The sequence below is a fragment of the Euprymna scolopes genome, chromosome 4, assembly GCF_053919585.1.
Source record: "Euprymna scolopes isolate OS-2025 chromosome 4, ASM5391958v1, whole genome shotgun sequence".
Classification (NCBI taxonomy): Eukaryota; Metazoa; Mollusca; class Cephalopoda; order Sepiida; family Sepiolidae; genus Euprymna; species Euprymna scolopes.
The window spans coordinates 157,143,241-157,167,978 of record NC_136485.1 but is presented as its reverse complement, the minus strand read 5'-3'; the positions used below and the strand labels follow the sequence as shown (position 1 = coordinate 157,167,978).

General features: G+C 34.4%; 1 protein-coding gene, 1 long non-coding RNA gene and 1 pseudogene across 5 annotated transcripts in view; 2 read left to right on the top strand and 1 right to left on the bottom strand.

Annotated features, from left to right (window-relative positions):
- LOC145269813 (diphthine methyl ester synthase-like) overlaps nt 1-24,738 on the bottom strand; it is a 902,043-nt gene that overhangs the window by 271,819 nt on the left and 605,486 nt on the right. The gene's annotated exons all lie outside the window — the stretch shown is intronic.
- LOC145269803 (uncharacterized) overlaps nt 12,054-24,738 on the top strand; it is a 58,127-nt gene continuing 45,442 nt past the window's right edge. The window contains exon 1 of the long non-coding RNA XR_013865251.1: nt 12,054-12,340. This is a non-coding gene — a long non-coding RNA (uncharacterized LOC145269803). The remainder of the gene's footprint in view (nt 12,341-24,738) is intronic.
- LOC145274440 (U2 spliceosomal RNA) lies at nt 14,516-14,643 on the top strand (annotated as a pseudogene).

Here is a 24,738-nt window from a genome sequence, read left to right as displayed (position 1 = left end):
TGGCTCCCATCTTATCTCGCAATTACTTATAATCGTCACCAACTAACTTCGGAAGAACCCCCCCCCCATCCGACTTTGTTTTATATCATAAGTTGCTTAAAACGTGATTAGTTAAAGTTCAGAATAAAATCACGCTTTCTCTTAACGGTTAATTTAAAAAAAAAATCTTCTGAACGCTATTAAAAGTTAAATTCTTCACTAGTTTGGAGACGGAATGCGTTGTTGTGATAAGTGATTTTCTCTATTAATTCGCACTTTTTATTTTAAGATTCAAATATTAATAACTACATTTTATTTCAGTATTTAATTTATGTATTTCTGTTGTATTAAATGCTAGCTTTAATTTTTTTTTTTTTTTTTTTTTTTTTTTTTTCTCGTCCATAAATGTTTATCTACCAAGTTGATCTTAAATATTGTATAATCAATCCATTATATTATCATTTTCAGTCCCCCACCCCTAATTTCTGGCTCCCATCTTATCTCGCAATTACTTATAATCGTCACCAACTAACTTCGGAAGAACCCCCCCCCCATCCGATTTTGTTTTATATCATAAGTTGCTTAAAACGTGATTAGTTAAAGTTCAGAATAAAATCACGCTTTCTCTTAACGGTTAATTTAAAAAAAAAATCTTCTGAACGCTATTAAAAGTTAAATTCTTCACTAGTTTGGAGACGGAATGCGTTGTTGTGATAAGTGATTTTCTCTATTAATTCGCACTTTTTATTTTAAGATTCAAATATTAATAACTACATTTTATTTCAGTATTTAATTTATGTATTTCTGTTGTATTAAATGCTAGCTTTAATTTTTTTTTTTTTTTTTTTTTTTTTTTTTTTCTCGTCCATAAATGTTTATCTACCAAGTTGATCTTAAATATTGTATAATCAATCCATTATATTATCATTTTCAGTCCCCCACCCCTAATTTCTGGCTCCCATCTTATCTCGCAATTACTTATAATCGTCACCAACTAACTTCGGAAGAACCCCCCCCCCCCCATCCGATTTTGTTTTATATCATAAGTTGCTTAAAACGTGATTAGTTAAAGTTCAGAATAAAATCACGCTTTCTCTTAACGGTTAATTTAAAAAAAAAATCTTCTGAACGCTATTAAAAGTTAAATTCTTCACTAGTTTGGAGACGGAATGCGTTGTTGTGATAAGTGATTTTCTCTATTAATTCGCACTTTTTATTTTAAGATTCAAATATTAATAACTACATTTTATTTCAGTATTTAATTTATGTATTTCTGTTGTATTAAATGCTAGCTTTAATTTTTTTTTTTTTTTTTTTTTTTTTTTCTCGTCCATAAATGTTTATCTACCAAGTTGATCTTAAATATTGTATAATCAATCCATTATATTATCATTTTCAGTCCCCCACCCCTAATTTCTGGCTCCCATCTTATCTCGCAATTACTTATAATCGTCACCAACTAACTTCGGAAGAACCCCCCCCCCCCCCATCCGATTTTGTTTTATATCATAAGTTGCTTAAAACGTGATTAGTTAAAGTTCAGAATAAAATCACGCTTTCTCTTAACGGTTAATTTAAAAAAAAAATCTTCTGAACGCTATTAAAAGTTAAATTCTTCACTAGTTTGGAGACGGAATGCGTTGTTGTGATAAGTGATTTTCTCTATTAATTCGCACTTTTTATTTTAAGATTCAAATATTAATAACTACATTTTATTTCAGTATTTAATTTATGTATTTCTGTTGTATTAAATGCTAGCTTTAATTTTTTTTTTTTTTTTTTTTTTTTTTTTTTTTTTTTTTTTCTCGTCCATAAATGTTTATTTATCTACCGAGTTGATTGCAAAAATAGATTACCTAATTGTACTCATTTTTAGTTCGTGGGAGGGGAATCTATCACCATACTTTCCCTTAAACAGGTCCGTTGGACTTTTATTAAGTACAATACTTAATAGTTATTTTTTATTTATTTATTTATTTATTTTTTTATTTTTTTTTTTTTTTTTAATGGAGAGTAGAAAACGCATTGTGGATGCGTTTTCGGCAGCTCCTGTTACTCTCGCTTCTTCTTATTTGTCCCTCAGTCCTCATTTTTAAATGAGTGATTTTTCTGACAAAGGGAGAAGAAAAAGCTGTTTTCTAGGTTGGCAGTATTTTTGCGCGAACAGTTGGCAGAGTTGGTGGAAATTTTCTGTTTCTATGTCTATCCTTGTAGCCATGTCACTAGTAAGGGTGCTGGAGGTAAACGTTTTGTCTGGGCTGACGTTATCCGCCTGATAGTCAGGGACCCGAACCTTGGATTAACCACTAAGGAGGCTGTCCTATCAGCAGGTGCAAAGTACTGGGGCTGCTGTATTGCCATTTGGTGAATGGAATCTGGACCATGCAGTAGCTTCTGGTGGGGCCTCTCGATGCCATACTAGTGGATAATTGTTACGGCTTTACCTTATCATGTGGTACAAAAAAAAAAAAAAATTCTTCGTTTCTTTTTCTCTCTTAGTTTCCCCTCTCTGTCCTGCTCTAAGTAAATCTGTCGACCTAGTCCACAAATTCCAAAATTTCATCATGACAAGTTTCAAGAAAAAATACACGATTAAACCCGGTTCTCCAACTTCCAACGTAGACCCCTACTACCATGTCTCCTTCTCCAACATCAGGGGTCTACGTTCTAACCTTCCAGAGGTTGAAACCCAATTACAGGAGACTAAACCAGACCTTTTATTTTTAAGTGAAACTGGCATTGGACAGGCTATTTCCCTTGATGAGTTTGCAATTACAGGATACTCTAACTTAACTTCTAAATCTGACCCCCAAGATCGCCATGGGCATGGAATATGTGCCTATATTAAAGATAGCTTTCCATGTGGGAGGGACATCTCCAGGGAAGATCCTAACTTACCTTATATGTGCTTCCGGGTTGCTTTAGCTCACACTACTGCATTTATATTTACTCTCTATCGCCCCCACAACAGCGGAGTTACTATCTTTCAAAGCATATCTGAGAAAATTGACCAAGTCCTTTCTACTTATCCTTCAGCTAACATTCACGTATGTGGAGACTTCAATGTTCACAACGTCGAATGGTTGACCCACTCAAACAAGACCGATGATGAGGGGAGGTTCTGTCATGATTTCTCCATTGCCTATGACCTCACTCAGATTGTTCAGGAACCCACCCGTGTGCCCGATAATGACGGCCAGTATGCGAGCCTACTAGACCTTTTTCTCACAACTTGCCCTGAACTATGTTCAGTTTCTGTTCTGTCGCCTCTTGGATCTTCCGACCACTCTGTTGTATCAATTAAGATAAAAATGAAATGTAATAAGTCCCCAGACGTACCTCTTCATCGTACAGTATATCAATACACTAAGGCTGACTGGGATAGCTTCCGTACATTTATATCTGATCTACCTCTGCATTCCATGTTTAAAAAGGATGTGTCCTCTATAGTATTAGACCTAACTGAATGGTTAATTGTAGGTATTGACCATTTCATACCCTCTAAAAAGTTTCAGCAAAAACCTAACAGCCAGCCATGGTTCTCTCCAGAATGTGCTGCTGCCATTGCGCACAGAAATCACTTTTTCCACTGCTTCAAACGTAATAGATGTATGGAAACTAAAGCCGTTTTCAGGACTGCCAGCAACCATTGTAAGAAAGTAATAAGGAACGCAAGAAAGTTGTATGCTCAATCTGTTAAGTCCAAAGTAGCTGAGCAGCGGCTTGGTTCCCACCAGTTTTGGCAAATAGCAAACAGAATCCTGAACAGAAGCGTGTGCTCCATCCCAACTATTATCAATGGATCTGAGGTAATCTCGTCAGCATCAGACAAAGCCAAACTCTTTGTCAAGAACTTTGCAGCTAATTCTACCCTTTGCGACCAAGACCGCCAACCCCCAATATTTCCTCTTGTATCAGAAAACACGCTATGTGATATACGTATATCTGTACGTGATGTTGCCAAACTAATCAAAAACCTTGATTCCAGTAAAGCAACTGGCCCTGATGGTATTCCAATCATAGTACTCAAAAAACTTCAACCTGAACTAGCGCCCATACTTACAAAACTGTTTAAACGTTGTCTTAAGGAGAATAGTTTCCCATCTCCCTGGAAAATCTCATCAGTATGCCCTGTATTTAAGAATTCAGGTGATCGCTCATCCCCCTCTCAGTACAGGCCAATAAGTCTCCTGTGCGTCATGAGTAAGTTGCTAGAATCTGTATTAAATACAGAAGTAATCAAACATCTCAACAAAAATAACCTTCTTAGTGACACTCAATATGGTTTCCGTTCTGCTAGATCTACAGCAGATGTCCTTACAGTTATATCGCATAGGATTAGCAAATCTCTCGACGGTGGCAATCTTTCTAGGGCAATTGCTCTTGACATATCTAAAGCCTTTGATAGGGTATGGCATAAAGGTTTACTTCATAAGATCGCTAGCTATGGTATAGCTGGAAAAGTCTTCTCAATTATTAAATCATTTCTTTCTGATAGATTCATAAGAGTAGTAGTTGAGGGGCAAAAATCAGAAGCTCACAATATTAATGCCGGTGTCCCTCAGGGATCCATCCTGGGCCCAACTCTTTTCCTGATCTACATTAATGATCTTCCAAATCATATCCTTACATCATTTGTAGACATTTATGCTGACGACACTACCATTTATGGTACCACATCTAAGACAGTAAACGAGCAAGTTCTCTCCAATTCTCTCTCCTCTGATCTTGAGCACGTAGTACAATGGGGTAAGGAGTGGCTGGTTACTTTTAATGCATCTAAAACCAAGCTTCTCTCTTTACATCATCAACATTCTAATCCACATTTGTCATCAATTGAAATGAATGGCTCTCGTCTTCAGGAGGCCTCAAGTTTTGACAAGCTTCTGGGCTTGACCATTACTCCTGATCTTAAATGGAACACGTATATCAAATCTGTTGCCAAGGCCGCTGGAAAAATGGTGGGATCTTTCTATCGATCCAGTAGATATCTCACTGCTGATGCTATTCTCTATCTATATAAGAGCCAGGTACGTCCAAGGATGGAATACTGTTGCCACATCTGGGCAGGAGCTGCTAGAAAGAACTTGTCCTGCCTTGATAGAGTTCAAAATAGACTTCGTAGCCTCGTAGGAGATGTCCTTTTCTCCTCCTTGCAACCTCTATCTCACAGAAGAGATGTTGCGAGTTTGTCTCTGATGTATCGTTATTTTCATGGAAAGTGTTCAACTGAGCTTCAATCTATGGTCCCCCCTCGCCAAACTTTCACAAGAAACACTCGTCTAGCTGTAAACACTATCAATAATTTCCCCCACTCTTTATCTGTGCCTAAACCTAAACGTAGATTCCATGAACAAAGCTTCTTTCTTAGAACTGCACGCCTGTGGAATTGTCTTCCGTTTTCCTGCTTTCCGGCTGACTACAATATGGTTTTGTTCAAGTCTAAAGTAAATAAGTTCTTGATGAGCCGTTCCATATAAGTTATTAAATTTACCAAATTTTCATTACTAATGATTACTATATTGACCAACTTCTACTGTACACTCTTTAACCCTTATCCTTGAGTGGCCTCTGGGCCTTGATAATGTGGTGATGCCTTTGTAAAAAAAAAAAAAAAAAAAAAAAAAAACACCCGTCTAGCTGAATCCACTGTGAAAAATTTCCCCCACTCTATATCTGTGCCTAAATCCAACCGTAGATTCCATGAACAAAGCTTCTTTCTTAGAACTGCACGCCTGTGGAACTCTGTTCCGTCTGCCTGCTTCCCTCCGGACTACAACTTGGATGTCTTCAAGTCCAATGTTAAAAAATTCCTAATGAACCGCCCCCTTAATTAAACACTTCATCAAATCTCCACACTAACGTAATGTACTTGCAATAACCCTTATCCCTGAGTGGCTTCCGGGCCTTGATAAGTGGTGATCACTGTGTAAAAAAAAAAAAAACGTACTCGTACATGTGTCACAATTTTCTGGATTATAAATTATCCAATCGGGAGATCCTATTTATTAAAAAGCTGCATAGAAGGCGATAACATACTACGAACATTAAATTAGTGTAGCTATACACTAATTTAATGTTTGTAATATGTTATCACCTTCTATGCTCCCTTTTTAATAAATAGGATCTCCCGATCACTGAAAGTGCAATGTAAAAAAAAAAAAAGAAGAATTAAATAAAAAAAATGATGTGGTTTTTGGGGCGTACGTAAAACTAAAAAAAAATTCTTTGTCTTCTGGCTAGGATCCAAGGATAGTATCTGTTCTGTCTAAAGATATTATAATGATATCGAGTTTCCATTTGCACTGGGCGTCCATTCAATGGAAATATGTCACAGACTCCTATAAGGATATTGGAGATAAACAAGATATAACCAGATATATTCTAACACTACATTAACCAGATAAGTTAGATAAATAATTTTACAGTTTTAACAAAAGGGCTACAATAATATCGCAGGGTATCCATTCACACTGAACGTCCACAGAATGCCCAGCAATACATATCAAAGATGCTGCTGTGGAATTTCCACAGGTCCCATTAGTATTTAATTATTACGATATCGTTTGCCATTAAATTATTTATTCAATCAAATTGTATTAAAACTTTTAATAATTTTAAAGGTAAAGTTGTTTTAATAGGTAGAGCATTATTGTATGTAGATAGCTTTAAAAAAAATTGCAGTCTTCTAATACACAAGGATTTACAAAAAAATTTAATGAATTTCTGTTCGGCAGCTCAGTGTCTTCCAAATTTTGAAGGGTTAGACTTTCCCCACTATTAATAAAAGATTAATATGGCTGACTTTTTACCAAGAAACACAAATGCATTTTGATGGATTTAATTTTATGATTACACTAGTTATTCATACCCGACATTGCCAGGTAAAAACATATTGCCAAGTGGAGGGTTTAGTCATATACTATTTAAGATACACCAAATATCCTAAGTTGTTACGATTTTCCTGAAAGTTGACCATATTTGGGATTTTTGGAAGCATAAAATAGTCATCTTCATCAATAAAATTAAAATCTCATAGCTTAAAGGGAAATAACTCATAGCTTTCATGAAAACTTACTTCCGTTCTTATGTTGGTTATACTAATAATTAAAAATAAATTAAATGTAAATTAAATTAAAAATAAATCAACTTTATATAATATCTGAAAACAGAATACTTAAAACAATTCTATTACTAATTTCCATTAAAAGTTAAGAGCTAATTATTAAAACAGATTTTCTTTAATGTAATATGCAAATGAGATAACCCCTTGAATAGGACTTTATTATATTAGATTATTTTTAGATAGCATCTTTAAACTGTTTGAGTAATTTGCATCATATTTTTTATTTTAATAAATAAGCAATTATAAAAACAAAAAAACAATGTGTAAGTCACATTGAGTTGAGAAACACACATACACATGACACCCGGGAAGTGGTCACATGATTTTATTAATGCAGAGATGCTGATGGAAGAGCATTCAACATAGACGCAACTATCAAACAGAAAGAAAATGCATTGATAAACAAACAGCGACCATTTTAGTGGAATATTGCATAATTCACTGTCATAAGAAGCTTTGATAGATACCGAGAAGTCTAAAATCGCCCAAGAGCTTCTTAAGAACTAATCCATCTTAGAAATAGCTGAAATAATCAGTCACAGCACTATGAAAAAGTTTGCCAGAAACTTCGCTTCTTGGAGTGAACAATCAGACAGTGTAAAGTCACAAAAGATTTGTCTGTATCACAGCATCGTCTCCATCTTGTCAAGAGAGTTCGTAAAAACATGCTGCAAACAAGAAAGATTTTGGAAACGCTGGTGTTTCTAATCGACTAAAAACCAGAGTCGTATACTGAAGAGTCTAATTGGTGCACAAGATGAAACAGCTTAAGTATGCAAATCACGAGAGGCAGAACTTCATTAACTTCATGGATGAGCATTTATAAATCCACCCATGCAAAAAAGCCTTCACTCCATCGAAGATGCAAATGTCCTGATTTCATCCAGTCGTCACAATGATGTCTCATGAATCATATTTGGACTAATCAATCATCCCTATCCAAAACACACGAGTAACATTTAATCTCCTTGTTAATTCCAGTGTTGATAATAACGTTCGTCCTTGTTGAAGTACCAACCTCTCTTCCAACCATCAAGTCCATTAAGGGTCGCTTTACACTCTTTTAAACAGAACCTACTAATATTTGGCTTCAAATGCTTTTTTGCATACACAAACAATTTCCTCATGGTGCCATCCTTCAAAATAGATTAAATATCTGTTTTTAGCATTTCCCTAAACTTTTTAGGATGCAACACCATATTTTGGGCATATGAGATACATAAACACCTTCGAGCATTTTTGTACTTGTTTGGAGAGAATGTTAACAGAACCTCTGTTCATAAGATGATGACCCTATCTCAACGGACAAGTTTTTTGTGTTTTTCCCTTGTCTGCAAAACACTGAGTGACTGACAAACATCTTCATGGTGTATTATTCACCATGGATGATAATTTTAACAATTTACAAGATTATTTAGATGAAGTTGGACGATTTTAGACTTATCTGTTCCATTCAAAGCACTGGTTAAATATTGCTCAGTGTAAAATTAGGTATGTTTATATATTTTCATGCATAGGATTCAATTGTGTATTTTTTAACACAACTACTAGTAATTAAAGGTTTCAAATAGGAACTATATATAGCTTAATTTAGTTTTATGAAAGTGGGAAAACAGGAGTGCAGAGTCTTTGTGCAAATTCAGATAACTCACTTTTTGAAAACTTTTTTTAAAGGGTTTATGGCACTTAAGATAAGCACAACATCTCATTTGAAAATTCAAATATTTCAAATTTGTATTGAATTTGATTCATACTCATAGGACACCAATTGAGTAGGATTCACTGAATTTTAATTGTTTGTAAGATGCCCTTAACTGAAGCTTTAAACTTAAATAAATGTTTAGAATGAAAATCATGTAATACATTTTGATCCAAAATATAATAAATTTTCTAGATATAGGGCTTATTAGGATTATAACTTGATTTAGTAAAGGGACATAATAGTGATGTAAAACTGATCATGTTTAGAGAATTAATTTTACCCATCCTGGAATTGTATTTTTCTAGTTTGCATATAAAACTACTTGTGCAATATTTCAATAGAATGCCTGATATATGCAGTATCTGAAAATTCTTGATTGCATATGTAACTATGTTGCAAAATTATGTATAAAGTTGTGTAGATTATTATATAAAATTTGGTTTACATATAATAATGGAACACAATGTATTTTTTTATCATTATATCTCAGATATCGGAATATTAATATGATAGCGTGTGTTATTTTGTGTATCATGCTTATATCTATTTTCTTCCGAGTGACTGTCGTTTAATTATTATGATCTTCCATTTCTTGTAATAAATAATTTTACCAAGAATTCTTCATCAGTTTTGGTTTTGGTTTCGATTATACCTGATGGCACTCAAGTTATCTATTTTTTTTATAAATAATTTGACTAAGAATTCTTCATAAGTTTTGGTTTTCTATATTATATAGTCTTATATAAATAGCGAATTTGTCAGTCACAATTATTTTTTTAGATGAAATAAATACATTGCTGAAATTGTCTCATTTTGAAATATCAGATCTTAACTACGTATAGAAATGGAAAACTATAGCATTAATATGCATGTAGGTAGGTGGTGTAGTAAGGAACCCCAGGGGGGATATAAAATAAGTGATAGTAGCGGGAGGGAGGAATCAAAACAAAAGTAGGCAGAGGTGTTAAAAAAAAAGTGGTAGTAGGCAGGCAGGCAGGCCAGAACCCGTAACGTGAAGGAGGAAAAAAAAAAAAAAAACATGACGTCTTTGCTGATGGCTCCATCGCGCGACTGGAAGTCAAGAGCGTTGAAATTAGGAAAAGTTATTCCAACGGTTACAATGACTTGCTAAAATTTTGGCAAAAACAGTGACCCCTCCTTGTACAGAACTGCCCAGTTTAGGTAGAATGAATTAATGTTTTTGGCCAATTGTTTTCGATATTTGTCATCCGAAAGGTCGAGCCTCTCGTCAGGATCTGTCGCTTCTCAAAAGTTTGTGCGAGACATACAAACACACACACACACACATTTTGCCCTTAATATATATATATATATATATATATATATATATATATATATATATATATATATAATTATTATCGCAATTTATTTTTTATTACTATTATGATTAAAAGTGATAAGGGAGAGAAAAAAAAATGATGTAAGAAAAAAAATTATATAAGATTTTATCATTTCACTATTAGATTTAAACCACATTAAATACATTGAACAAGAACATCAATCAACTCGATCAATGTATTCATCCACAAGGGATCAAGTTAATGTAATTCAACTCTTAAAATGAAATATTTGATTACTTTGATTTGAGTAATTATGAATTTCGCACCGTGTTAGTTCACAATCTTAGATTTGACACCAAACTGTTATATTCACTTTTATTTGCAGTCCATTTCACCATCTGTTAATCAAGGAATCAGGTCAGTGACTGCTTCCAATTTTATTCTAAAAGCAAAATGAACACTGAATTATTACTATCATCATTTATGAATCAGGGATCTAAGTCAGCAAGATAAATGAACCTATGAGCATAGACTCAATCTTATTATTTGATATGTGTTTGGATTAAATTTCAAGGGAAATAATTCTAAATATATTGAGCCAGTACTGGTATTCATGCAGTTTCATATGAAAATTAAAGAAGATAATGTTATCTCCCATCGCACTTTATTACTACCAATCAAGGAGGTTATGCCTTAGTTCGAATTTGTTACTATGTTTGTGTAAAGCTTAGCATCCACATCCCTTCATTAATTGCCACCAAACTTAATTAAAACATCGGTTGTGGTCTAATTTAGAATGATTTAAACGAGTAATATATATATGCCAAAGGTCAAAGGAAAGGTGAAACTATTGGTAAGAATTTTCGTTTCTGTTCATTGTGGATTTGTTATTTCACCAATATTTTAGCCAATGACGTCCTGCATCATATATGATGTTGGCATTTAAGTCTGGTTATGAAAAACTAATCTTCATCAGACTAATGTTATCATCTTGAGTGTTATTTTCACAACGTTTCGGTCGATGTAACCTCCGACCTTCTTCAGGTGTATCTTGTCAAACTCGGGAATGTTTCTGTTGAACTCCAGAATTTTGATGAAATTTCGAGCGAAACTCTTTATTTACTTCACAAGGGTAGCCTGCTTTTGTTCCGTCAGCCATGACTGGATAGAAGTCCTAAATAATTCACAAATGTATTTTTTCGGTCGCCCACAATGAGGATTGAACCTTTAATGTTCAAGAGAATATCGCTTTTACAATTGATTTTTCCCAGTACTCTAACCATTGCACCACGGTTGAAGGTTCAATCCTCAGTGTGGGCGACCGAAAAAATACATTTGTGAATTACTTAGAACTTCTATCCAGTCATGGCTGATGGAACAAGAGCATGCTACCCCCATAAAGTAAATAAAAGGTTCCGTTCGAAATTCCGTCCAAATTCCAGAGTTCGACATTCCCGAGTTCAAAGAAGGTCGGAGGTTACATCGACCGAAACGTTGTGAAATCACACTCAAGATGAGAATAGTAGTTCGATGAATAATAATACAAATCACTAATCCTCATCTAAAAAATTCAGAAACGCCAAAAACTAATCAATCACAAAATTTTCAAGAAATTCCAACTTTCCATGCTGTATGGATATGATATTCTTTTATAACAGACCCACCCTGAAAAATCTCAGCCTCATCAGATGAATAGATAAAAGTTTCCATGGCATAACTTTGGAAACATTTCACATGACATGGAGGAATAGAGCCCAGTAAAAACTTTGGCCGACCCTTACGTTGCCAGGCAGAAGTATGCAGTCAACGGCAAGCATCTGTTCTTGTTTACATAAATATTTGGCATTATTTCAACTCAATTAGTTAAAAGATATTGGTTCCTCATATCAGATTCTAGCTTATTTGTTCGTCTACCTACACTTTCTGTGTGAAGTCAATCTGCAGAGACACTGTAAGTAATAATGTATTCATCTATATACTAAAAACACACTTAAAATTTTCTATTGTTTAATTTTGATTTAATGCATTACGTAACCAGTGACGTGGTATTCCCTGTTGCTGTTTTATTTCTTTGTAAATTTTCAACATGAATTTATTCTCATGTTCATGAGGTCACTTTTCTTATTTAGTATATATTTCCTCTTAACAATACACAGCTTATTTTCCTTATCGAGGTTAAAATCTATTACACTATGGTATCAGTTCTCCTTCACACTCCATCTCCAGCCTACTGTAAGTATTATCTTTGTTTTAATTTTCCTTATGAATTTACATGTGGTGGGGCTGCCTATGTAATGATCAAATCGAATTTTAAATTAAGAATTTTGTGTAGATTTTTTTTTTTAAATGTTGAGGGATTTTTGTATATTCTTTTGAGAAATAATTTCTGATATTTATCTTTAAACTTTTGTAATATATTGGGTAAAACAAAACCGTCCTGTTTCTTCATAGAGGTGCTGAAGGTGTATGTTAATGTTTTCATAAACCCATAATTTTTAAAACTGTTTTGTAATCTTTTTTTTAGCTGTGTTGAACATAATTTTATTTATGCAGTTACCATGCCTCATTGTCATTTAAAATTTTATTTTTATAGAGATCATTATCATATTTATAAAAAAAAAAAGAGCCTCGTTTTCACATGGTTGTCTATTATATTTTTTAGATTTAACACCTAATGCAATGTGGGGAAAGTAACCACGTTTTATATAGAATCACAGAATTTCACTTTATCAATGTATTGTCATCAAGAGCTGTATCTCTATCATCTATATACATAAAAGGCAAAAGTGGGACCTCAATCCAGTCATGGTTGATGGAACGAGGGTATGCTACCCCTGTTAAATAAATAATGGGTTCCATTTGAAATTCCGTCCAAATTCCTGAGATCGACAGAAACTTTTCAGAGTTCGACAAGATACACCTGAAAAAGGTAGGACGTTACATCGACCAAAACGTTGTGAAAATGACACTCAAGATAAGAACAGTAGTTTGAAGAATCCAAATAATATCAATGTTCTTTTCATAAAGAAAATCAAAATAATTGCAACACTGGCAGACGTACAACATTACTTGATTTCTTTACTACAGTTTTTACTTTCAATAAATACTAGCGGGGGTACCCGGCGTTGTCCAGGTGTTTGAAGGTGTAAAAAAAAAAAAAGTGGTAGTAGTCAAGCAGGCTCGACGCGGTGACGTGAAGGCAGAAAAGAAAGTGAAAGCAAACGTGACATCCTACCGCTACGCTAAGAGGCGAGAGGAAGTGAAAAGCATTTAAATTTAATGATTAAAAAGTTGACTTGCTAAGTGAATGAGTTCACGCAGGTGCAGAAATGAAGATTGGCTACAGGCCAGTTTCTGCCGTATTTTACTTCCCCACGATGTAGGGGAAAACCAGCTCGCCACAAAAAGGGAGAGCTCTCCAAATGAATAGCAATTTTCTAATATGAAGGGTTTTCCCCACATTGATCAAAGCTAATTGCTTTTCTGAAGGCCGGCGAATGACGTTCGCTTCTATTAGTTCCGCTTTATTTATACGAAAAAGACTAACAAACACCTGAAAGAATGGAATATTTGAATTTTATAAAAGTCGCTCAAAATAAATGTAGACACGGCGTCTGTTCGCAAATCATAGATATTATGATAAAGGGAGTATATAAAAAGTTGTAAAACATAGTACCCTCCCCCTTCAGAGAACCCCGGTAAAAAAAGCCTTTGTCGGACATACAAAAATGCACATGCCACTTTTGCCTTATATATATATATATATATATATATATATATATATATATATAAACTTAAAACTTATCTCCGTTAGTGAAATTTCTCTTATGAAAATAGAATTTAAATTCATTTACAAAAAATGTGTGCATTTTTCAAAATTAAACTAGACAGTAATTAAATAAAAAAATGTCTTCTGTGTTCAAATAAAAAAATATGAGGGTGCTAACCCCCCCCCTCTCCATCTGACATGGCATTAGTAGTGTGTGCTATCTATATATTGATACGATAGCGTGTGTGTTATTTTGTGTATCACATTACATCTATTTTCTTCCGTGTGACTGTCGTTCAATTGTTATGACCTTCTATTTCTTGTAATAAATGATTTTACCAAGAATTCTTCATAAATTTTGGTTTCGGTTTCGATTATAGCTGAAAGAATTTAAGTTTTTATATATATATATATATATATATATATATATATATATATATATATATATATATATTCTTCATAAGTTTTGGTTTCAAGCTGATGCATCCAAGTCATATGGATGTCGCACTATATTTATTACGCTTATCCCTCCGTCCGTTATCATGCTGTGTATCCCTAAAAAAGGAAAGTGGAATATTCCAACCTTGAAATAAAACAAAAATTGGTGTCGCTGTTTCGGCAAAGCTAATAAAAATGATTTGCCTTTCTTGGCCTTTTGGCTACGATCAAAGTGTAGTATCTGTTCTTCAGGTGCTACATTTTAATTTCTTCTCTCTCAGTGGAAGAGGAATCCTTTACGACTAAGACAATTTTTAAGACAATTTTTTCTCCACATTAAAAAACGACCCTGGTGTCTAAATCTGTCCCGTGGGAAGGTATTGTGAAGAGGTACTATGTTTAATGTAACAAAGTTTTAATATTAAAAAAGTAACTGGAAAAAGTTATTTCTGATTTAATTACAAAATGCCCTGGAAATGTCACTTCTGATTAATTATAAAATGCCCTGGAAAATGTCCGTTCTGATTATTTTTTTTGTTTACTTGCCTCCTCACAAGGGCGGAATTGGACATGAGGTCGGTTAAAAATTTAGGGGGAAACCAGCTCCCGAAAAGGGGCACTCTGGTCAATAACAAAAATAAGAACTATATCAGTAATAAAGGATTTCTCCCCCATTAACAAAGACCAAAAAAGGGGGGATTTAAGTCACTGGAATGCTGAAACTGATACTACATTCAGAAATTCATGTTGAAGCAATGGTTGCCTAATCCCTAACCGTGTTAATCTTTTTATGTATTACTTTCAAAAAGCTGCTGAAACAGTTTTTGATTTAAACATTACTTTATTTCAAGTATATTTTAAGCAGTGGGTTACAGGATATGAAGTCAGTCCCGGAAATTACTCAAACCATTTACGATTTAAGCATTACTTTATTTCATGTATATTTTTAACAGTGGGGTGGGAAATATGAGGTCGGTTCCGGAAATGGCTGTACCCATTTACGTTTTGGACATTACTTTATTTAACGTATATTTTTAACAGTAGGATGGGAGATAAGAAGTCGGTCCAGGAAATGGTTGAAAAAGTTTATGATTTATACATTACTTTATTTCATGTATATTTTCAACAGTGGGGTGGGGATTATAAGTCAGTTCCAGAAATGGCTGAAACAGTTTACTATTTAGACATTACATTATTTCATGTATATTTTTAGCAGTGGGTTTGGGATATAAAGTCGATCCCGGAAATGGCTGAAACAGTTTACTATTTAGACATTACATTATTTCATGTATATTTTTAGCAGTGGGTTGGGGATATAAAGTCAGTACCGGAAATGGCTGAAACAGTTTACGATTAAAACATTACATTATTTAATGTATATTTTCAACAGTAGGGTGGAGGACATGAAGTAAGTCCCGGGATTGAATGCGATGTGCAAATATATACTATCAGAAAGCGTCGCACAGTATTGAATGACATACGTGGAAAACATATAGTAGCAAAATACCCAGCGCCGCCTGGGATCGAATGAGATAGGTGAACAATATATATTAGTAGAATATGCGGCGTCACCCGGGATTGGATAAGATAGGTGAAACATATATACTATGAGAATACCTAGAATTGATTGATTTGTTTGTAATGAAATAATCAGCCCAGGCAATATATCAAAGTTATTATTTAAGTAATGGGAGGCGACATAGTGGGTTAAAGTTATGAAAATGATTGTCGAAATTAGTAACATATCCAAGAATTATGAAAAATGATGAAATGTGAGTTACCTGATTGGTGTGTTTGTAATGATATAATAAGCCCAGACAATATATCAAATATATTATATAAGTAGGAGAGAGAAGCATAATGTGGGTTTTTAATTATAAAAATTATTGTCGAAATTAGTAAAATATCTAGGATTATGAACAAAGATTAAATCTGACTTAATCGATTGTGTGTTTATAATAAAATAATCAGCCCAGGAAATATATCAAAGTAATTATGTTAGTAAGTGAGGGCGATAAGGATGGTTTAAATTATGAAAAATAATTGTCGAAATTAGTAACATATCCAAGAATTATGAAAAATATGTTATTTAATGCATTAGTGTGTTTGCAATGAAATAATCAGACCAGACAATATATCAAAGTTATTATTTTAGTAAGTGGGGCGATGATGTGGGTTAAAATGATGAAAAATGATTGTCCACATTAGTAATATATCCAAGAATTATGAAAAATGACGAAATGTGAGTTAATTGATTTGTGTGTTTGAAATGAAATAATCATCCCAGATAATATATCAAAGTTATTATTTTAGTAGTGGGGTGTTGATAATGTGGGTTAAAAATATTTTTTTTAAATTGTCGAAATGAGTAACATATCCAAGAATTAAGAAAAAATGATGAAGTGTGAGTTAATTGATACTTGTGTTTTTTTATGAAATAATCAGCCCAGACAATATATCAAAGTAATTTTTTTAGTAAGAGAGAGCGATGAGGATGGTTTAAATTATAAAACATTATTGTCGAAATTAGTAACATATCCAAGAATTACGAAAAATGACAAAATGTGATTTAATTGATTGGTGTGTTTATAATAAAATAATCAGCTTAGACAATATATCAAAGTTATTTTATAAGTAAAGGGGAAGGAGATAAGAAGGGCTTAAATTATGAAAAATTATTGTCGAAATTAGTAACATATCAAGGAATTACGAATAAATGATGAAATATTAGTTGATTGGTGTGTTTGTAAGGAAGTAATCAGCCTAGACAATATATCAAAGTTATTATTTAGTATAGAGGGAAGGGCGAAAATGTGAGTTAAAATTATGAAAAATGATTGTCGAAATTAGTAACATATTCAAGAATTATGAAAAATGATTAAATGTGATGTCATGCATTAGTGTGTTTGTAATAAAATAATAAGCCCAAACAATATTTCAAAGTTATTATTTTATTAAGAGAGGGCGATAATATGGGTATAAATTATGAAAAATGATTGCCAAAATTAGTAACATACCCAAGAATTATGAAAAATGATGAAATGAACGTTAATTGATTAGTGTGTGTGTGTAATGAAATAATCAACCCAGCAAATGTATCAAAGTTATTATTTTAGTAAGGTTGGGCGACAACGTTGGTTTAAATTATAAAAAAATATTGTCGAAATTAGTAACATATCCAAGAATTACGAAAAATGATGAAATGTGAGTTGATTGATGTGTGTGTTTGTAATGAAATAATCAGCCTAGACAATATATCAAAGTTATTATTTTAGTAAGGTGTGCGATATGGTGAGTTTAAGTGATGAAAAATTATTGTCAAAATTAGTACCATATACAAGAATTATTAAAAATGATTAAATGTGACTTAATTGATAGTTGTGTTTTTTTATAAAATAATCGGCCGATACAATATATCAAATTGTTTATTTTAGTAAAGGAAGGGGCGATAATGTGGGTTGAAATAATGAAAAATTATTTTCGAACATAGTAACATATTCAATAATTATGAAAAAATGATAAAATGTGAGTTAATTGACCGGTGTGTTTGTAATGAAATAATCAGCCCATGAAATATATCAAAGTTAGTATTTTAATAAGGGGGCGATACAGTTTTAATAAAAAACTAGAATATGATTGTGCCTTCATTCATGCTGAATAGAACGCTCACAGCATGCCCAGCAACAATATATTGCATATAAAAAATGCTGCTGTGGAATTTCCACAGGTCCCGCTAGTATATAAAAATCGATAGAACATTAACTCTATAATAATATATACGAAATCTGCAAGAATTAAAATACTATATTTAAGCATACTTTACGACCGGGCTATGCTGGGCATCTCTGCTTGCTTAGATAAATATTTTTGCAGTTTTAACAAAAGAGCTGCAATAATATCACGGCGTCTCCATCTACATTGAACATCCACAGAATGCCAACATCAATATATTACATATGAAAGAGTCCACTGTGGAATTTTCAGAAGTCCCGCTAGTTTTATTAAACTTAGTTAATATAGTGTGGAACAACACAAAATGGCATTACACAGACGGGAAATTCTAGGCAAGAAAACATGTTCAGAGAAATTCTGCCAACGTTTAGCACACAACAGAAGAAAGTAAACTTTCTTTTTAGACCAAATTGGAGTTCAGTTGAACACCTTGCATTAAAATAATTATAGAGTAGAGAAAGATTAGTAATGTCTCTTTTGTGAGAAAAGGGCTATAGAAAATAGAAAAAAGATCTTTATGCACTAGACCGTAATGTCGATTTTATACTCTGTCAAGATAAGAAAGAATGCTCTGACAAGAAACTCTCCAAATGTCTCAGTTGTACTCTATTTTAAGACGTGCCTTACATGTACAATTAATCTCTTAAAATTCCATACAAAAACACGGGGCATAAATTCTGCATTAAAAAAATTGAGTTAAATTTTCCTGACTCGAAAAAATAGTTGGGTCAAACTCCAGGCTGAAAAGATTTTCTGGCAAAATATCTTAGGTCAAACTCTCTGCTTATTATGCATAAGGAGCGTTACAAGCGATTTTGTTTGTTTTTTAACTTCTTTTTTTTATAATCGCTTAGAAAAAACAAAACAAAAAAAAAACAATACAGATAAAGAGGCCTAGTTTCGTACATATATGAATATATGCATTGATGAAATTATAAAAATTCGAAACAAAGTTGAAAAAAAAAGCCAGACGGAATAAAATTGTATCTAATACATTTTCTTTAGGAGTTAAGTTAGAGAACAAGGAATTTAAACCATTTAAGTAGGAACTGCATGCAAAATGTTCAAGACACGTAAACTTGCATACACGGATATTGTTTCACATAAGCACACTGTGAAAATCACCCATAATAATAATAGAAGCAATAGCATATCGATGCAGAAGTAAAAAAAAAAAAAAAGAAAAGAGTAAGACGGAGCAAATTGCAAATGGCTGCTTCCTCTCGTTGGCTACAGTTGTCTTCAATCTCCTGTTCTTATTTTTGCAGCAATGTCAAAAATATTTTCTTAACCCATAATCAGTTTTGTATTTCTGTTAAGAAAAATGTATTATGTACATTTCGTTTCAGAATATTTTTTTAATATAAGGATTGGTAATTCTGTTTATTTTGGAATGCTGATTTCATCTTGAATGTTATTGTAACATTTTTGTTAATATAAACCCCAACCTTCTTCAGATCTGATCAAAGTAAGAACTTACATCAACCAAAACGCTGTAAAAATAAAACTCAATGTGAGAACAGTAGTTCGAATAATCTAAATAATATGTATATATTTTAATCAATCTATCTATCTATACTCCTATAAATTCGGTTTTCTTTTGTGTGTATGGATATTCATATTAAAACCCCTCTTTTCTATTTATTTATTGTATTTATTTGCTTCCCCACCAAAGCAAATTAGGCACAAGGTCGTTTTTAATGTGAGGTAAAAACCAGCTCCCCTGAAAGAAGGCAAAAAGGGGGCACTCTGGTTACCCAAAATAATAATTGTCCCAGTATAGAGGGTTTCCCTTCCATTGACTGGTACAAATTATCTTAGGTGCAGCATCTGCAGAACAGATACTACACTTTGATCCCAGCCCAAAGGCCAAGAACAATAGAAAAAAGGCAAGGTATTTATTTGCTCCCCCACCGAGCAAATTAGGCACAAGGCCGATTTTTAATGTGAGGGGTGAAGGGGAAATGGGGACCAACTCCCCGGGGAGTAGGGGAGCTGGATAGTGACAATTGGTATGAAGGGTTGTCCCTACATTGACCAAGGTCTTATATATGGGGTTGCCCTCACATATGGTCTTTGCTTGCAGTATCTGCCGGAACAGATACTACACTTTGATCTTGGCCAAAAGGCCAAGAACAACAGGAAGTATTTATTTGCTCCCCCACCGAGCAAATTAGGCACAAGGCCGATTTTTAAAGTGAGGAGTGAAGGGGAAATGGGGACCAACTCCCCAGGGAGTAGTGGAGCTGGATAGTGACAATTGGTATGAAGGGTTACCCCTACATTGACCAAGGTCTTATATGTGGGATTTCCCCTACATATGATCTTTGCTTGCAGTATCTGCCGGAACAGATACTACACTTTGAGATATTAAATTTTTTATTCACAGGAAAAAAAAATACAATTGGGAAAATGAACAAAAAACTTAGGCACAAGGCCAACTAAAAAAGAAGGAGGGATGGTGAGGTTGGTTGATCCATCTCGTTTCTGTTGTAAATTTTAAATGATTTTTCTCTCGGCCAGCGTGGTGGGAGGGGGGTGCCTACTTAAGCCCAATTTTAAAACATTTGTTATTTATACCAAAAAATACAAAAAAGATAACAATCTTAATAAAATTTCATTTGTGTCGAGGGACTTTACCCGTAGTTGGTGTTTAAAGAAAGTGATCAGATCCTGATCAGATAAAGGAAACACCCCCTGGCCATCTTGCAGTCTCAACGTCCAAATCACCATTCTCGCCATGGCCAGGATTGCGATGTAGACCATTTGTCTCTCCCAGTCCCACGGTGGCCTCACGTTGTCCACTACGTTTGATACAGTAATCGGGCGAGGATGCTCGGGGTCGATGCAAGCCGTCACCTCGCCAACATACTACTGGCGGAGTTCGCGGTAATCGAAAAATGTGTGATCAGTTGTTTCTGCGGCCATCGTCCCGCAACGGGGGCAGGCAGGTGACTCCAAAAAAACAGAACTGCATTGTATATTGTTGAGGGGAAGCGCATTTCAGGCCAATCGCCAGGTCAGACAGAACTCTAAATTGTTCAGATGATTCGAACCTGGCGCCCAGCTCCACGCGGAGCAGATCTCACTCTGCTGCCAACCCAAACGCGCACATAGTGAATCGTCGGCAGCCTCCCTCACTAGATCCCTGTGGAGTTCCTTACGGGTGGCAGTCACAAGGTTGCTGGACCCTGGTAGTCGTTTTAGCGCGGCTCGGCACTCTTTCAGGAAGGCTGTATCTCCCCGCGGTCTGCAACGACTCTCGATAGCAGCGTCGAGAATGAGGTCGGGAAAGGCGGCAGTGATCGCGAGGTGCCACGGTTGATCGTCTTGAAGGTAGTGGCTGAGGAAGGCCAGCCTCTCGGCGTCTCAATGACACCTCAAGTTCGGCATTCCCAAACCTCCCTCACACGGACGTTGAATACAGACCTGTCTGCTTACCCAGTGTCTTCCTCTGTCCCAAAGGAGCGAGGACAAGTGTTCAACAAGAGCTGTTAGGTGTTGTGCAGGCAGAGGAAGTACAGCCAGTCGGTAAAGGATAAGAGGGAAGATGTATGTGGCGCACGCCTAAGCTCTACCCTTTAAGGAAAGTTTCCTAGGAAGCCACGCGTCAACCGCAGCTGCCACCTTTGACCGTACCTCCGACCAATTCTTATCAAGCTGGAGACCCGGTCCAAACCATATGCCGAGGATCCGAGCCGGGCAATCTGTCCAGCTGAAGGGAGCCAGGAGGTTTGCGTTGTCACTCCAGGCGCCCAACCGCAGTCCGACCGACTTGCTGCGATTTATCTTGGCCCCCATGATTCTTTCGTACTGTGCAAGCGCCTCCGACACAATCTCGATGTCTCTGAATCCCGACACAAAGACCATGAAGGCCAAGTACAACAGAAAAAGAGCAAGCCTCTTTTCTATTTATTTAAAAAGAAAATATAATTTTCTTATATCTTGGTTGTGGAATGGCATTCACTAGCAAAGGATCTAGCTAATTTGCATATTCTTTTAAACATTCATTTTAATGAATTCTCTATTAGTGGCTTCGGTTATAATCATCTTTAGTTAACTATTACCTGTAATTATATTCATGCAGATATTCTACATGATTTATACTTGCATAATATTTGCGAAAAAAGTTTATAGTAAACAAAAAATTGTTTCCATATATATTTATGTATACGTATATATTTTTGTTAAACAAATCTATCCATCTATCTATCTATAAAAGTGGATGTGTCTGTGTGTCTGTGTACATTTTCCTTCGCAATAACTCTGTAAATATTTAGTCTACAGACTCGAAATTTGATATACAGGGTACTGAGATTTGGGAAAATCTATGTGATCAAGTTGTAGCCAGATATTTAGCTGTTAAGGGGTCAAAGTTCAACGGTTTGACCTTTGAGAACTCTACCAAACTCCTCCGACAATTTTCGGTCTAAACACTTGAAATTTTAGATATAGGTTCCTTGGACATGGATCTAACTTAATAACTTTATTTGAGCCAAAAACAATAAATGTTCAGAGGTCAAAATAAGGGTCAAAGTTAAAAAAATTGACCGTTTTTTTTGCTCAACATACACCTCCAAACACCCGGGCAACGCCGGGAACCCATCCTAGTATATCTATAAAAGTGAAAGTGTCTGTCTGTGTGTGTGTGTGTGTATCTGCGTATCTGTGTGTGTACATTTCCCTACACAATAACTTTGACAATTTTTAGTCTAAAAACTCGAAATTTGACATACAGAGTACTGAGATTTGGGAAAATCGATGTGATCGGTTTTCAACCAGAAATTTGGCGATTAAGGAGTCAAAGTTCAACAAATTGACCTTTGATAACTCTATTAAACTCCTCCGACAATTTTCGGTCCAAACACTTGAAATTTTAGATATAGAGTTATTGGACATGGATCTAACTTAATAACTCAATTTGAGCCTAAAACAATAAATGTTAAGGGGTCATAATAGGGGTCAAAGTAAAAAAAATTGATCACTTTTTTTTTTTTGCTCAACATACACATCCAAACACCCGGGCAACGCTGGGCTGAAATGCTAGTACTACAATGACATCAAAAAAAATTTTTTTTAAATAAAATTTGTCAAATAAACTGTGTTTCAAAATTCATAATGACGGTTTATTTAGTTTGGATCGTTATCCCGTGCATATAAATATCGTAAGTTATCTTCAACTTTCATTAGGACTATTGCAGCGAATGTATTAAATTATTATGGACGTGTACCTTTTTTTATTGCATTTTCACATCAAAAAAGACACAGTGTTACTTTGATGGAGGATAGGCTACTATCTGGGACATAATTTGCAGGGATAATATGTAGGGAGTTGAGCAGCAATATGTCTTTTTACATTACACTTGAACTTCTGCATGTCAGTACAGTCAGGGAAGCGAGATTTTCCTTGTACTTATTTCAACAGTGCTCAGAATAAAACAGAGCTCTTGTGAAAATCCGTCCCCTCTGTCGAAAGTTTAAGGCAGACATGCAAACATACATACATACATTTATATATTAGTAGCTCAAATTTTCGACCGAAATCGATTAAAAAGCTTGCCCTTTCTCTGAATACCCTTTATGTAAAATTTCAAATGTTTAGACCAGAAATTGTCTGAGTAATTTGGTAGAGACCGCAGCAGTCAATTTCTTTTTTTAACTTATGACCCCTTAACATTTATTGTTTAGGCTCAAATTAAGTTATTAAGTTAGATCTATGTCCAAGGCACCTATATCTAAAATTTCAATTGTTTATACCCAAAATTGGCAGAGGAGTTTGGTAGAGTTCTCAAAAGTCAAATCGTTGAATTTTGACCATCTTAACAGCCAAATTTCCAGCCGAAAGCCGATTACAAAGATTTTCCCACATCTCAGTACTCTGTCTCTGTATATAAAATTTCGAGTCTGTAGACTGAAAATTGACGGAGATATTGTGTAGGGAAATGTACACAGACAGACAGACACTTTCATATATATATTTATATATATATATATATATACCCCTTAACACTTATTATTAGATGTAACTAAATTATAGTACAAGAATGTATAAACCTTATAGAGTCTAATCTGCCTATAACCTGCTGTTGAGCTATATATATTTCATACATTCCTTTATTTATTCTTTTATTCATTTTATTTTAACTTTAATGGTAATTTAATGAAATTCGACTTTATTTTATTTTATCATTATCATTATTATTATTATTGGTCCCCCAACAAAAAGAGGGTGGACCAGTAAATTCAATCTTGTCCGTTCGTCTGTCCACACTTTTCTCAATAACTACGCCTTGGAATTTTTTTCGAAATTTTCTACAAACATTAAACATGATATGAGTAAAAAAGTACCCGAACGGATTTTCTGGGAAAACTCCAGTTGTCCCCCCTAGGGTTGCCTTTCGGGTTAAAATGGTTAAAATTTACACTTTTGCGCTTATTAAAAAAAAAATTGATGCCTTAGATTTTTATAAAATTTTCTAAAAGGTTGTAACTAACTGATTTCTATATAATTTTGCTTGTCTATACTTTGCAATAACTCTTGCATGTGCCCCAGGGGCTCTTTTAGGGCTAATAAAAATACTCTATTTTTGGCAATAGTTTACCATATTTGTCCAAAATTTTTGTGTATGTCCCTTTAGCAGTTTTGCATGGTGCTGAACTCCAATTTAAATATATAAAGGCCTTGGGGACT